This window comes from Papio anubis, chromosome 17, assembly GCF_008728515.1.
Source record: "Papio anubis isolate 15944 chromosome 17, Panubis1.0, whole genome shotgun sequence".
Taxonomy (NCBI): domain Eukaryota; kingdom Metazoa; phylum Chordata; class Mammalia; order Primates; family Cercopithecidae; genus Papio; species Papio anubis.
Genome location: NC_044992.1, coordinates 49,929,220 through 49,944,271, shown reverse-complemented (window position 1 = coordinate 49,944,271; position 15,052 = coordinate 49,929,220). Strand labels below are relative to the sequence as shown.

The following is a 15,052-nucleotide window of genomic DNA, read 5'->3' as shown; positions in this document are numbered from 1 at the left end:
GTAATCCCAGCACTTTGGGAGGCCGAGGCGGGCGGATCACAAGGTCAGGAGATCGAGACCACGGTGAAACCCCGTCTCTACTAAAAATACAAAAAATTAGCCGGGCGCGGTTGTGGGCGCCTGTAGTCCCAGCTACTCGGGAGGCTGAGGCAGGAGAATGGCGTGAACCCGGGAGGCGGAGCTTGCAGTGAGCCGAGATCGCGCCACTGCACTCCAGCCTGGGCGACAGAGCGAGACTCCGTCTCAAAATCTTCAACAGATGATCTGAACAGGGAAAGTTGTTGTATACTGTTAATGATTGTCTGCCCACGTCCTGCCTGAAACGCCATGATTGTTTATGGAAAGTATCTTTAATAAAACTGGATACAGCTTAAAAAAAATAAGTCAACTTGCTAGAGAGAATCGAATAGGAAAGAAAGAGGAAGATTGGCTAGAAGGGCAACCCCACAGGGCCCCTCAGGGCACAGAGGTCTTTCCTCACTCAGTACTGCCCCTCTCCTGATTATGCTTACTTTGTCTATAGACAGTACCTTTTCACATTCTTTCCTGCAAGACACATTAACACATTAGATGGACAATGAAAAAAAAATACAGGCCGGGTGCAGTGGCTCACGCCTGTAATCCCAGCACTTTGGGAGGCTGAGGCAGGCGGATCACAAGGTCAGGAGATCGAGACCATCCTGGCGAACACAGTGAAACCCCGTTTCTACTAAAAATACAAAAAATTAGCCAGGTGTGGTGGTGGGTGCCTGTAATCCCAGCTACTTGAGAGGCTGAGGCAGGAGAATGGTGTGAATCCGGGAGGCAGAGGTTGCAGTGAGCCAAGATCGCGCCACTGCACTCCAGCCTGGGTGACAGAGCCAGACTTTGTCTCAAAAAAAAAAAGAAAGAAAAAAATGCATTATTTTCTGGATCATAAACAAGGATCCAACATATGTTAAGCAAACATGACACTAATAACACATATGTTTAACGTGTGATGCCTGTAATGTGAGCATATTACAAAAGGCAATATTTTCCTCATCTGTAAAATGGGGGTGATAATAATATCTGTAAGTTACAAAGTATAAAGCACTTAAAGCACAACTCGGCCCATAGTTAATACTACATTATTCTTATTACTGCCTTAGTGCTTAAGAGCACACACTTTGGAGTCAAGTAGAGCTAGGTTTGCATCCCAGTTCCATTGCTTATTTGGCTGTATCAGACTTTGTGTGACAGGGCACAGTAGCTTACGCTTGTAATCCCAGCACTTTGAGAGGCTGAAACAGGCAAATCACCTGAGGTAAGGAGTTCAACACCAGCCTGGCCAACGTAGTGAAACCCCGTCTCTACTAAAAATACAAAAAATTAGCCAGGTGTAGTGGTGCACACCTGTAATCCCAGCTACTTGGTAGGCTGAGGCAGAAGAATTGCCTGAATCTGGGAGACAGAGGTTGTGGTGAGCTGAGATCGCACCACTACACTCCAGCTTGCGCGACAGAGCGAGACTTCATCACAAAAAAAAAAAAGACTTTGTGCAAGTTACTTAACTCCTCTGAGCTTGTCATCTTATCTACAAAATGGGATCACTAGCATGTATCTCGCTGAGTGGTACAGATGAACTATGTAAAGCATTTGGCCCAATGCCTGGCACTACTAAGCATGCGATAAATGGAAGTTACTATCATAATGTGTAACACATATAATTATGACAATTATATTTCCAAGATATTCTGGGATCTTTACAGTTTCATAATTTTGCTCTTTTTACCATACAACACTCCTTTTATTGAAACAAATATAGACTTTGGAGTCAGACAGCCTAGTCTGGATTTGAATTCCAGCTCTCCTTCTTACCAGCCTGGGGCTATGGAGAATGTTGTCAATTTCCCTGAGCCTCAGTGTTCTTCTCTGTAAAGTGTGTATAATACCTGACTCCCAGGCATTTTGCCAGGATTACATGGGATTCCTACCCAGTGCAATGTCTAGTGATAATATAAATGCTAAAAGCAACTTGTTAAATGTATAAATAAATGTGATTTATTTTTGCTCCTTTACATGCAGTATCATGGATAGAATTTGTAGATGTGTGTACTGTGAATACAGTGGCCACTTCTCTTGCTCCCAAAGTGTCTCTGTAGCCTGGTGTTTCATCCCAGTCACAGAAGGGTTCAAAAGGCCATAGCATCACCAGTGTGGGACCCTGCTGATAGGGAAGAGAGAACGGGAAGTCACAGAACCAAGGGAAACTCCCTTTTCCTGTCTGGCTAGGATTTGTTTGTCTTCTACACAGGCTGTATGTTCCCTGTTGATATGGGGGTCTGTCAAGTGTCCAGCTTTGATTGGCATCTCCAGTACAGAGGAAGTAAGGAGCTCCTTAACTTTCAGGAGGTGTTTTCCTCTGGACTTGCAGACTAGAGTCCCAAACACATTTTCTTTCTGGCACCACTGGTGAGAGCAGAAAGCAATGGAGAAAATCCAGAATCATGATGTCAGAGCTAAAAGACCTCAGAGAAGGGAGGCGGTATAGTGGAGTGGTTCAGAGCATTGATTGGGGCGGCCAGAATAACTGAGCCCAAATCCTGGCCATACCACTTACCAGCTGGATGACCTGAGGCAGGTTATAGAATCTCTCTAAACCCTCAGCTATAAAGTGGGGATAAGAATATTGCTGATTCCGGCCGGGCGCGGTGGCTCAAGCCTGTAATCCCAGCACTTTGGGAGGTCGAGACGGGTGGATCACGAGGTCAGGAGATCGAGACCATCCTGGCTAACACGGTGAAACCCCGTCTCTACTAAAAAAATACAAAAAACTAGCCGGGCGAGCGAGGACCGGCGCACTGCCAGTCCCAGCTACTCGGGAGGAAGAGGCAGGGAGAACCCGTCTCAAAAAAAAAAAAAAAAAAAAAAAAGAATATTGCTGATTCATATGAAATCAGATGATTTGTATAAAGCTCTCAGGACAGTGTCAGGCACATAGTAAATACTCAATATTTGAAAGCTGTTACCATTTTCTCTTGTTCTGCCATTTCATTTTCACAGTTGAGGACCCTAATGGCCAGAAAGAAAGCACAGCTCATTAGCTGTCCACCCGATCAGAGCTACTTCCCAGGCAGGGCTGTGCCAAAGGCACGTCCTTAGGGATCAAGACCCTGCATTAACTGTGCTGACAGCAAGAACCAGCAGCATCATGCTAGCTGTGGGGTTGGAGCCTTGAGGGTATGTGCAAATCAAGGCATGACTTCCACCCAAATGAGTGCCCAAAAGAGAAAGTTCCTTCCTGCTGGAATTATTTATTTTGTGATTAACAAAGACTGTGGAAGCCCTTTCTGATATTTTGGCTTAGAGGCTCAGAGTTTAAACTTGTAACAGCCATGGACAAGGGTTTATTATGGGCCTGTTCTTACTTGCTGAATTGAATTCATTATTATGATGCCTAAGCAACTAGGGGTCAGGAACTAAGTACCTAAGGCAGACAGCTAGGATTTTGCGATCAGAGGACAAAGTGTCCAGGAGTGGAGAGGCTTCAAAAACTGAGCCCTGTTTCCAGGCTCTGTAATGTCCAGACCTCAACTTGCTTTGGAGCCGACTTCACCTCTAAGTATTCAGGGAGGGGTCTGGCACTTCAACAGGCCCCACCAAGTCCTGGGCAGCAGCCCCAGTTTCTGGTGACCTTCGTGCAACTTTTGGGTTGTGCTTTGCTTTGTTTTCTTGTTTCTTCATGGCAGGGTGGCCTTTCCCTGCTTCTGGGTGGGAACTGAGGGGAGGGAGGATGGTTTGCTCCCATCTCCACAGCTGTGTTTACACTTCCCTGTCAGGGACTGTCTGGGGCCCAGCCTTTCCTCAGTCCGCTGTGTCCCTTCTGAAAATTGCTATTTGATATCTCTGTGGGCATTACAAGGGAGGGGCACAACAGGCCAAGGGGTCACTGTCCGAAGAGGGCTGAGGTTGGAAGGCAAGAATACTAGCGCAGAGAGCTCTGTTTGAATTCTGAGAAGCATCATCTCCTTCCCTTTCTACCAGTGGCCTGAGGACCAGCAGGGGACGAAAGTACACTTAGAACTCCCAGAAGGACTAGAACACGTGACATGTCATTTCTAATCACGGGCTTGAACACAATCTTGCTTTGTGATGGGGATGTGAGTATACAGAGCAGAGCAGTCTTCCCTAAGGCTTCGCTGGGCCCAGTGGTCAAAGATGTAGCATGTTAAAGCCAAGAAGATTATGCTAAAATATAAGCAAATTAAAAAGGATTTGAGAAAATGGTCAAGTAAATAATTCTCTTCTTCTCCAGGGAGCAAGTTGAGCTGGTATTAATCAGTATACTAGGGTTGCTGGACTCTGGGCCAAGCCCAGGAGAGTAGCTGCCAAGGCAAATCAGGCATCAGGTTTCAAAAATTAAACACATAATTTTATTTTTCTGCAATAGGGAACTTTCAGAAAAAGAACCAGCCCTATTAGGCTACTCAGCACACTTTGTCCAGTTTCTTTCAGCCCCAGAGGCCTCCAATTTAAAGCAAGATGAGCAACTGGAAGCCAGGAGTGACACAGTTATTCCCTTCTCCCATTAACTGCCTGGGGGTGGGGCTGGAAGGAGTGGGGCAGGGGTGATTATACTGTTTTTCAAAGGTCCAGTTGCTGACCACTTGCCAGAAGTTTTTCTACGAATTTACAGGACAAAGACCTGAAGGGTTGCAAAAGAAAAAGAATTATGGAGGAAGAGCTAGCTAAAGTTTGGCTGATAATGTCTCAGGAATTGTCAGCTAAGAAAGGGTCTGGTCTCAGGAAAAACTCTCCCATCACAGTAAGTAGGAACCAACTGGCAAACAAATTTTCCTCCAAGAACCTCACGCTTATTGGTGATGTGGAAAGCTGTTTTTATTATTATTGTTGTTATTACTATTGAGACAGGTTCTCATTCTGTTGCCCAAGCTGGAGTGCAGTGGTGCAATCACGGCTCACTGCAGTATTGACTTCCCAGGTTCAGGCAAAGGGAACTTAGGTTAGGCTGTAGATCAGATTCTGATCTACAGCTTTGGCATAAATCCCTTCAACTTCCTTTCCACCTCAAAATATTTTTGTAACCATACTTTGTTGTGTCAAAATGTCTTTGTATCTACTCTCTTGTTATGTGGCATCCTCTCCTAAGGCAGTGTTGTCCACTTCTGTGGCTTCAGTTACCATCAATATGTTGATGGTTTCCAGATCTCTCACTAGTCTCTCTCCTGACATTCAGATCTTCTGAACAGCTCTCCTTAGCTAAAGCCACAGTCTTTCTCCCAACAATTATTAATGTTGTGCAGTGCCTCTCAAACTTCACTACACATTGTAATCACCTGGATGCTTTAAAAACTCTTGAAGCTCAGGCCATACCCTAGATCAATTAATCAGATTTTTGGGTGTGGGAGGTGGGCATCAGTAGTTATTAAAGCTCCTTGGCCTGGCGCGGTGGCTCACGCCTGTAATCCCAGCACTTTGGGCAGGCGGATCACCTGAGGTCGGGAGTTCAAGACCAGCCTAACCAACATGGAGAAACCTCGTCTCTACTAAAAATACAAAATTAGCCAGGCATGGTGGCGCATGCCTGTAATCCCAGCTACTCGGGCAGGCTGAGGCAGGAGAATTACTTGAACCCGGGAGGCGGAGGTTGCGTGCGGTAAACTGAGATCGCGCCATTGCACTCCAGCCTGGGCAACAAGAGTGAAACTCCATCTCAAAAAATAAAAGCTCCTCAAGCTCCCCAAGTGTGAGCCAAGTTTCAGAACCACTTATCTAGAAGGCAGCGGGAATAGAAAAGAATGCCAGTGTAAATTGCAAGTATAAAGGAATATTTTCCTTGATTTGGTAGTTAAATGGATAGGGGCAAGGGAAAAACAGCAAAGTCGAAGTTTTTATATGAAGAAAAGAACACTAAATCTGGATGGAATCCAGCAACCTGAGTTTAAGACCTGACAGAATTATTCATCTGTGTAAGGCAAGTCTTTTAACTCCTTTATGCCAGAATAACCTGATGTATAAACTGAAGTTGCTCTACATAATTCTTAGAGTTTTTATGAAGATTACTTGAAAAAATGAACATTACAAGCTTTTCTAATAAAACACTTTGAGACAAAATCAAAATCAAGATGGTCTTATTTTGCATTTTAATTTTTAATTTTAAAAATTTATATTTTGAAATAATTTCAGATTTACTAGAGTTGCAAATATGGTAGAGTTCCTATATGTCCATCAAACTTCCTCAATTACAATGATTAAAACCAGGAATAAGATTGATAAAATACTATGAACTAAAATAGAGATTTTATTCTAATTTCATCAAATTATCTCACTGGTATTCTTTTTCTGGACCAGGATTCAATCCAGGATCACACATTACATTTAGTTGTCATATCTCCTCAGTCTACCAATCTGAGATGGTTCCTCACCCCTTGTCTTTCATGATCTTGACACTTGGAGATACTGGCCAGTTATTCTATAGATTGTCTCTCATTTTGGATTTGTCTGATGTTTCCTCATAATTCAATTCAGTTTATGCAGGCTGGGCATGGTGGCTTATGCCTGTAATCCCAGCACTTTGGGAGGTCGAGGTGGGTGGATCACCTGAGTCAGGAGTTCGAGACCAGTCTGGACAACATGATGAAATCCCATCTCTACTAAAAATACAAAATTTGCCGGGTGTAGTGGTGCATGCCTGTAAATCCAGCTACTTGGGAGGCTAAGGCGGGAGAATCGCTTGAATCCAGGAGGCAGAGGTTGCAGTGAGCCGAGATTGCACCATTGCACTCCAGCCTAGGCAACAAGAGTGAAATTCCATCTCAAAACAAACAAACAAACAAAATACAAAAAAAATCAGTTTACGCGTATTTGTCAAGAATGCCACAGAAGTGATTTTGTGCGCTTCTCATCGCATCATGTTGAGAGGGACTTGGTAATACCTCTCAGCGGGGGGCAATGGCTCATGCCTGTAATCCCAGCACTTTGGGAAATCAAGGTGGGAGAAGGGCTTGAACCCTGGAGTTCAAGATCAGTCTGGGCAACACAGCAAGACCCTGTCTCCTTAAAAAGAAGAGGGAGGCCGGGAGTGGTGGCTCATGCTGGCAATCTCAGCACTTTGGGATGCCGAGGCAGGCAGATCACCTGAGGTCAGGAGTTTGACAGCAGCCTGGCCAATACAGTGAAACCCCATCTCTACTAAAAATACAAAAATTAGCCAGGCGTGGTGGCACGAGCCTGTATTCCCGGCTACTCGGGAGGCTGAGGCGGGAGAATTGCTTGAGCCCGAGAGGTTGTAGTGAGCCTGAGGTGGGAGAATTGCTTGAGCCCCGGAGGCAGAAGTTGTAGCGAGCTGAGATCTCGCCACTGCACTCCAGCCTTCTGTCACGCCCCACCCCTACTCCGGCAAAAAAAAAAAAAAAGGAGAAGAAAACAATACCTCTCATGACTACTGATGTTAACTTTGATCACTTTGTTAAGATGGTGTCTGCCAGATTCTTATCTGTAAATTTGCTATTTTTTACCTTTGTAACTAGTAGGTGTCTTGTGGGGATTTATTTTGATACAAGGCTACAATTTTGATTCTTTTTTTTTTTTTTTTTTTTTGAGACGGAGTCTCGCTCTGCCGCCCAGGCTGGGGTGCAGTGGCCGGATCTCAGCTCACTGCAAGCTCCGCCTCCCGGGTTTACGTCATTCTCCTGCCTCAGCCTCCCGAGTAGCTGGGACTACAGGCGCCTGCCATCTCGCCCGGCTAGTTTTTGGTAATTTTTAGTAGAGACGGGGTTTCACCGTGTTAGCCAGGATGGTCTCGATCTCCTGACCTCGTGATCCGCCCGTCTCGGCCTCCCAAAGTGCTGGGATTATAGGCTTGAGCCACCGCGCCCGGCCTACAATTTTGATTCTAAGTGACTAGAAGAACTATGGACAGAAATAGGGAGATTAGACGTAAATAAAGGGCTTAGAGCCCATAGACCGGTGTCTGGAGAACTGGTAGGGGTGAAGCATCGGTATGAAGGTGCTCTGGGTTGGCTTCAAATGCTGAAGTGAGATGTGGCTTGCAACCAGCGCGTGACGATGGCGCATCCGCTGAATAGGGTCTTCAGGAAAATATTAGTGGCTCTGCGAAGGTTTCCCCAGAGCCCTTGCCCTCCCCTGCCAGCGCCGCTTTGGAAGCCGTCGGGGCGGCTGCACCCGTCAGGACTCCTCAGTGCGGGTTTTTGGCGGCAAATGACCGACGTGCGACCGCGCGATACGAGTGGGTCAATGCGCACGCGCCGACAGGAGGCGCGGGGCGGGGCGCGGCGCAGGGGGTGGGGCCGCAGCGCGCATGCGTCCTAGCTGCGGGTCCCTGCGGCTCGGGATGGAGGGTGAGTGAGTAAACAAGCCTGGGCCGAGCGGTGGGGCCGGGCCTCCTCCCCTCGCCGCCCTAGGCCTGAGGGAGGGAGAGGCGGAGGGATCAGGGAATTGGAAGGAATTCGAGGGACACACTGCCTCTCTGGCCGGGGGTAGCAGGCGCCCCTTCTCATTCCGAGGGCTGGGGGAATGGGGGCGACAGGGCGAGGGAGCCCCAGGCGAGGACAGCGTCTGGGACTACGAGGGCTGTGTGCCCGGGAGGAGGAGCGGCGGGGGCGGGCTCGGGGACGGGGAATCCCGTTGGACGGCGGGGTGGGACGATGGGCGGGAGCCCCAGCGCCCAAAGGGCGCGGGTGGGCGGTGGCACCTGCGGGGGCCTTTAGCGAGGTGGACTCTGGGGACCTGGAGCTGTCCTTGTGGGGGGCTAGAGACCGGGGCTAATCTTGCGATGGCTTTCGGGGCTGTTGAGGAGGGGGTAGCAGTAAAAACAGGGCCGGGACTAGGGTGAGGTGAGTGAGTCAGGCTCCCAAGGCACAAAGTGTAAAGGAATACTGACTCAGGGTCGTGCAAATGCAGTGAGCGCCTCCTCACGTGCGTCCTGGGTGCCTCGGTCCCCTTGCCCCGGGCCTGGCCCTGAGCAAGAATCTCCTTCACTCCAGACTTTTGGTCTCACGCCAATGATCGCTCACCCCCACCATTCTCCCGAGGATCAAATGATATAAATAAAAGTGCCTCGAAGCAAAGACAAGGTGTTGTATTTGGGACATGCCTGTTAGGAAATGTGGGACAAACTTTTATTTCAATAAAAAGTGACTACTGAGGAATTGTTTCTTGAGCAGGGAAGGGAAGGGATGCCTGAAGGATGTTAGTGCCCCCAGGGAATGTGAAGGAATATGGAGGGTGGAATGTAGGGTTGTAAATGGTGTAGCCCAGGCCGATAGGAACCTGACGCCTGGCGGGGGAGTATGAAGTCAAAGAGCTCAGGCAGACTAGCAATTAGGGGTGTGCAAGGATGGCATTGAAAACGTGGGTCTCCTCCGCGTTTGCTGCCATGCTGCCGTTGAATAGAAAAATTCCCACACTCAGTGTTTTTTAAGTTTAGGAAGCTGATATTGAAGGAGGTTTCTAGCCTGAGAGGTGCTAACCCTATTAGAGGTTTCTGTGAAAGCTTGTCTATTTTAAGTCTCGGAATCCCCAGATATGCCATTGATAGAAGAGATTACTTACATAGGAGAGAGTGTGTGTTAGGAGATAAGTACTTTAGGCTGGGCTCGGTAGCTCACATCTGAAATCCCAGCATTCGGGAGGCCTAGGCAGGAGAACAGCTTGAGCCCAGGAGTTTGGGATCAGCCCCGGCGACAGTAGTGAGACCTCATCTCTACAAAAAAAAAAAAACAAAAACAAAAACAGAAAACTAGCCAGGTGTTGTGGGCTTCTCCTATAGTCCCAGCTCCCAGCTACTTGGGAGGCTGAAGCAGGAGTATTGCTTGAGACTGGGAGGTCAAGGTTACAATGAGCTCTGATCCTGCCACTGCACTCCAGTCTGGGTGACAGCGCGTGAGACCCTGTCTCAAGGAAAAAAAAACAAAACTGGGCGCAGTGGCTCATGCCTGTAATCCCAGCACTTTGGGAGGCTGAGGTGGATGGATCATTTGAGCCCAGGAGTTTGAGACCAGCCTGGGCAACATGGTGAAACTCCATCTCTACTAAAAATACAAAAATTAACCAGGTGTGGTGGCACACGCCTGTAGTCCCAGCTACTCGGGAGGGCTGAGGCATTAGAATCGCTTGAACCTGGGAAGTGGCAGTGAGCCGAGATGGCGCCACTGCACACCAGCCTGGGCAACAGAGTGAGACTCTGTCTCAAAAAAACAAAAAAGAGGCCAGGCACAGTGGCTCAGGCCTGTAATCCCAGCACTTCGGGAGGCCGAAGCAGGTGGATCACTTGAGGTTAGGAGTTCGAGAGCAGCCTGGGCAACATGGTGAAACTCCTTCTCTACAAAAAAGTATAAGAATTAGCTGAGTGTGCTGGTGGGTGCCTGTAATATCAGCTATTCAGGGGGCTGAGGCACAAGAATCGCTTGAACCTGGGAGGTGGAGGTTGCAGTGAGCCAACATTGCACCACTGCACTCCAGCATGGGTGACAGAGCAAGATTCTGTCTCCAAAAAAAAAAAAAAAAAAAAAAAGGGAGAGAGAAGTATTTAAAAATGCACATACATAATAGGAGAAAGGACCATTTATAAAACTGTAATAATGCTATCATTGTCAAGGTTTATGCTTAGTGTTTTGTATCACAAACATAATGAGTCAACTCCAAAGGCAGGGATGTATGTTTTATTCAATGATGTACCCCAAACACCTAAAACAGTAACACATAGTAGACACTACTATTAAGTATAATAGTAGGTGCTCAACATATATTTGTGGAATAAATTGTGGGGAAATTTCTGGCACTGGGAGTCAGGTGATCTGGATGCTAGTGTTGTCAGTAACTGGCAGAGTACTTGTATGTCAATCGTGGAACTTGATGCTAAGGCCCAGCTTAAAATTCCTTAAAGTGTAAATGACTTCTTCATTAGTGCCCTCTGAAACAGCACTAGAGGCCGGGCTTGATGGCTCACACCTATAATCCCAGCACTTTGGGAGGATGAGGCTGGTGGATCACCTGAGGTCGGGAGTTCAAAACCAGCCTGGCCAATATATGGTGAAACCCCATCTCTACTAAAAATACAAAAAATTAGTCAGGCATGGTAGCAGACACCTATAATCCTAGCTCTTGGGAGACTGAGGTGGGAGAATCGCTTGAACTCGGGAGTGGGAGGTTGCAGTGAGATCACGCCACTGCACTCCAGCCTGGGCATGAAAGAGTGAGACTCCGTCTCAGGAAAAAAAAAAAAAAAGAGAGACAACACTAGAATGAGGCTGGAACTAAAAATGAAATTTTACTCCCAAGGAGACATTTGGGAGAAGGGAAAGATGAGAAAAATGTGGTCGGGCTTGTTACTTATATATTTGCCTTTGAATTATACCTTCAAACAACCGATTTCAGTCTAGACATGTGGCTCACGCCTGTAATCCCCGTACTTTGGGAGGCTGAGGTGGGCAGATCACTTGAGTTCAGGAGTTTGAGACCAGCCTGGGCAACATGACAAAACTCTGTCTCTACAAAAACATTACAAAAATTAGCTGGGCCTAGTGGTGTGGGCCTGTAGTCTCAGCTACTCAGGAGGCTGAGTAGGGAGGATTGCTTGAACCCGGGAGGCAGAGGTTGCAGTGAGCCGAGATCAAGCCACTGCATTCCAGTCTGGGCAACAAAGCAAGACCCTGTCTCAAAATCAAAACAAAATAAGAAACCGATTCAGAATATTAATTTTGTCTATTTTTAATTCCTAGGATCTGAAACCTGGCTTCCTTACTCTATAGGCAACAGTTCCTTCCCTTTGATTTACTCTTTATATGAAACATGTAACAATTCATGTCATTAAGTATATCTTTTTCTGGTCTTGGACTAAGTTTAAAAAGTTTCACTTTGGGTCCCCCACACTGTGGCTCACGCCTATAATCCCATCTCTTTGGGAGGAGGCCGAGGGATTGATCACTTGCAGCCAGAAGTTTGGGACCAGCCTGTCCAACACGGTGAAACCCCATTTCTACAATTAGCTGGGCCTGGTGGCACACACCTGTCATCCCAGCTACTTGGGAGGCTGAGGAACGAGAATCCCTTGAACCTGGGAGGCGGAGGTTGCAGTGAGCGGAGATGGCGCCACTGTACTCTAGCCTGGGCGACAGAGGGAGACCCTGTCTCAAAAAAAAAGTTTCCACTTTGTTCACTAGTAGCATCCCAGAAAAGATTTGAGGTAGCAACACTAAAAACACACTAATTCCATTTCTACATAGAATAAAATAAAGAGAAAAGAGAGAACAATGTGTGGAGAAAAGTGAAGATAATTAGGTAAGCTGGGATTGAGGGGAAGGGTTAAAAGTTAAAAAAAAAAAGCCGGGCGCGGTGGCTCACGCCTGTAATCCCAGCACTTTGGGAGGCTGAGGCGGGCGGATCACGAGGTCAGGAGACTGAGATCACAGTGAAACCCCGTCTCTACTAAAAATACAAAAAATTAGCCGGGCGCAGTGGTGGGCACCTGTAGTCCCAGCTACTCGGGAGGCTGAGCCAGGAGAATGGCTTGAACCCGGGAGGTGGAGCTTGCAGTGAGCCAAGATCGTGCCACTGCACTCCAGCCTGGGCGACAGAACTGGACTCCGTCTCAAAAAAAAAAAAAAAAAAAAAAAAAGTTAAAAAAAAGAAAAATTGTGCTTCTCCATTCTGGAAAGTCCCTCGCTTTTCGTTTGTTTGTTTTCTGTGCAAACTGTGTACATATTAGATTCTTTCCTACTCTTTAGTCTATCGGTCAGTCATCAGTTGGGACTTGAGTAAACTACACCCTAAAGTCATGAGTTACTTAATGGGTAGTTGGAGTTCAGTATCTTTAGTGTGTTTTATTCTCTAACTCACCTACCCTACTAATTTGATTCAAAATAGATGAAAAAGTCTTATTTTTATTGGACGGTATGAGCAGTCACTAAATGCAGTACAGTATTAAACTTTGGGCTGACATAGTACAGAATCAATCAAGATAGTGCTCTGACCTGTTAGGAGATTTCTTTTACTCTTCCAAGTCAGCGTTCTGGCTGGGCACGGTGGCTCGCGTCTGTAATCTCAACACTTTGGGAGGCTGAGGCAGGGGGATTGCTTCAAGTCAGGAGTTCAAGGCCTGTCTGGGAAACACCCTAAGATCTTGTAGGCCGAGGCCGGGCGCAGTGGCTCACGCTTGTAATCCCAGCACTTTGGGAGGCCGAGGCGGGTGGATCACAAGGTCAGGAGATCGAGACCACGGCGAAACCCTGTCTCTACTAAAAATACAAAAATTAGCAGGAGCAGAGGTTGCAGTGAGCCGTTATTGCACCAATGCACTCCAGCCTGGTGACAGAGTGAGACTGTCTCAAAAACAAACAAAGAAAAATAGGCTGGGCACCGTGGCTCACGCCTGTAATCCCAGCACTTTGGGAGGCGGAGACGGGTGGATCATGAGATCAGGAGATCGAGACCATCCTGGCTAACATGGTGAAACCCCGTCTCTACTAAAAATACAAAAAAATTAGCTGGGTGTGGTGGCGGGCGCCTGTAGTCCCAGCTACTCTGGAGGCTGAGGCGGGAGAATGGAGTGAACCCAGGAGGCGGAGCTTGCAGTGAGCCAAGATCGTGCCACTGCAATCCAGCCTGGGCAGCAGAGCGAGGTTCCGTCTCAAATAAATAAATAAATAAAAATAAAAAAATAAAAATCTATAGTGCCATCTGCCTGCAAAGTCTTACTTAGCCTTGCTGGTTAATAAAATGATTATTTAAGAGAAAGGAGCAAAGACACTGAATTTGCCCTTAAGACAAAGAAGCTATTTCTGCAAAGGTTGCTTATGTAAATGAAAAAATTTAATGGTTTGGAACTTTTGTATTTCTGATCTCAGTTTCTCCTAAGTTTAAGAACATTGTTCCTTAAATTTTTTTTTTTTGAGCCCAGATCTCACTTTGTCACCAGGCTGGAGTGCAGTGGAGCCATCTCAGCTTCGCTGCGGCTCTGTCTCCTGGGTTCCACGCCGTCTTACCCTCAGCCTCCTGAGTAGCTCAGGATACCAGGCACCCACCGCATGCCCGGCTAATTTTATATATATATATATATATATATATATATATATATATATATATATATATATATATATATTTTTTTTTGAGGCGGGTGTCACCCGGCCGGGCTGAGTGCAGTGGCGGATCTCAGCTCACTGCAAGCTCCAGCCTCGGGTTCACGCCGATACTCTGCCTCAGCCTCCCGGTAAGGACTGGCGCTCACTCACCTGCCAACTAGTTTGTATTTTTCAGAGGCGAGGGTTTTCACCCGATGATGATGCTCAGGATAGTCTCGATCTTTGACTTCGTGATCAGCGTCTCGGCCTCCCAAAGTGCTAGGATTACAGGCTTGAGCCACCGCGCCCGGCCGATTTTTTATATTTTTAATAGAGATGGGGTTTCACCATGTTAGCCAGGATGGTCTCAATCTCCTGACCTCGTGATCTACCCTCCTCAGCCTCCCAAAGTGCTGGGATTACAGTCATGAGCCACGGTGCCCTGCTGTTCCTTAAATTTTTTATTGCCATACAATTTCAGTAATGTTTTCCCATTTCCACCTAGTGACAGACTACATTCTGGTTTTAGCCTTTGCAGCAAATTGAGATCCAGCTTTCTGGGGAAAGATTTCCACATTTTTATAGCCTTCTTTTCCTGTAGAGATATGACATGTAAATAAAGTGGTTCGTATTTCCAATGATTAATCTTTTTAAAAAATAAACTCTTATTTTTTAGAATAGTTTGTTTTTTAAGAAAGAAAAAAAAAGAATAGTTTGTTTGTTTTTGGTTTGTTCGAAACAGGATCTCACTCTGTCACCCAGGCTGGAGTGCAGTGGCGCAGTCACAGCTTGCTCCTGCAGCCTTGATTGTGCAGCCTCAATCTGTCTTCTTACCCCAGCCTCCCTGGTAGCTGGGACTAGAAGCACACGCCGCCATGCCCAACTAATTTTTTTTTTTTTTTTTTTTTTTTTTTTTTGTAGAGATAGGATCTCACCATGTTGTTCAGGCTGGTCTCGAACAACTGGGCCCAAGAGATCCACCTGCCTCAGCC

At 46.8% G+C, this 15,052-nt stretch overlaps 1 protein-coding gene across 5 annotated transcripts in view; it reads left to right on the top strand.

Moving 5' to 3' along the window:
* The first annotated feature begins 8,259 nt into the window (after positions 1-8,259).
* The window catches only part of EZH1 (enhancer of zeste 1 polycomb repressive complex 2 subunit), a 48,365-nt gene continuing 41,572 nt past the window's right edge, over positions 8,260-15,052 (top strand). For 3 of the 5 annotated variants that reach the window (XM_021929215.2, XM_021929217.2, XM_021929214.2), the window contains exon 1: positions 8,260-8,342. The gene's annotated coding sequence lies outside the window, so the exon portion shown is untranslated. The remainder of the gene's footprint in view (positions 8,343-15,052) is intronic. The other 2 variants (XM_021929216.2, XM_017950759.3) reach the window with 2 other exon arrangements.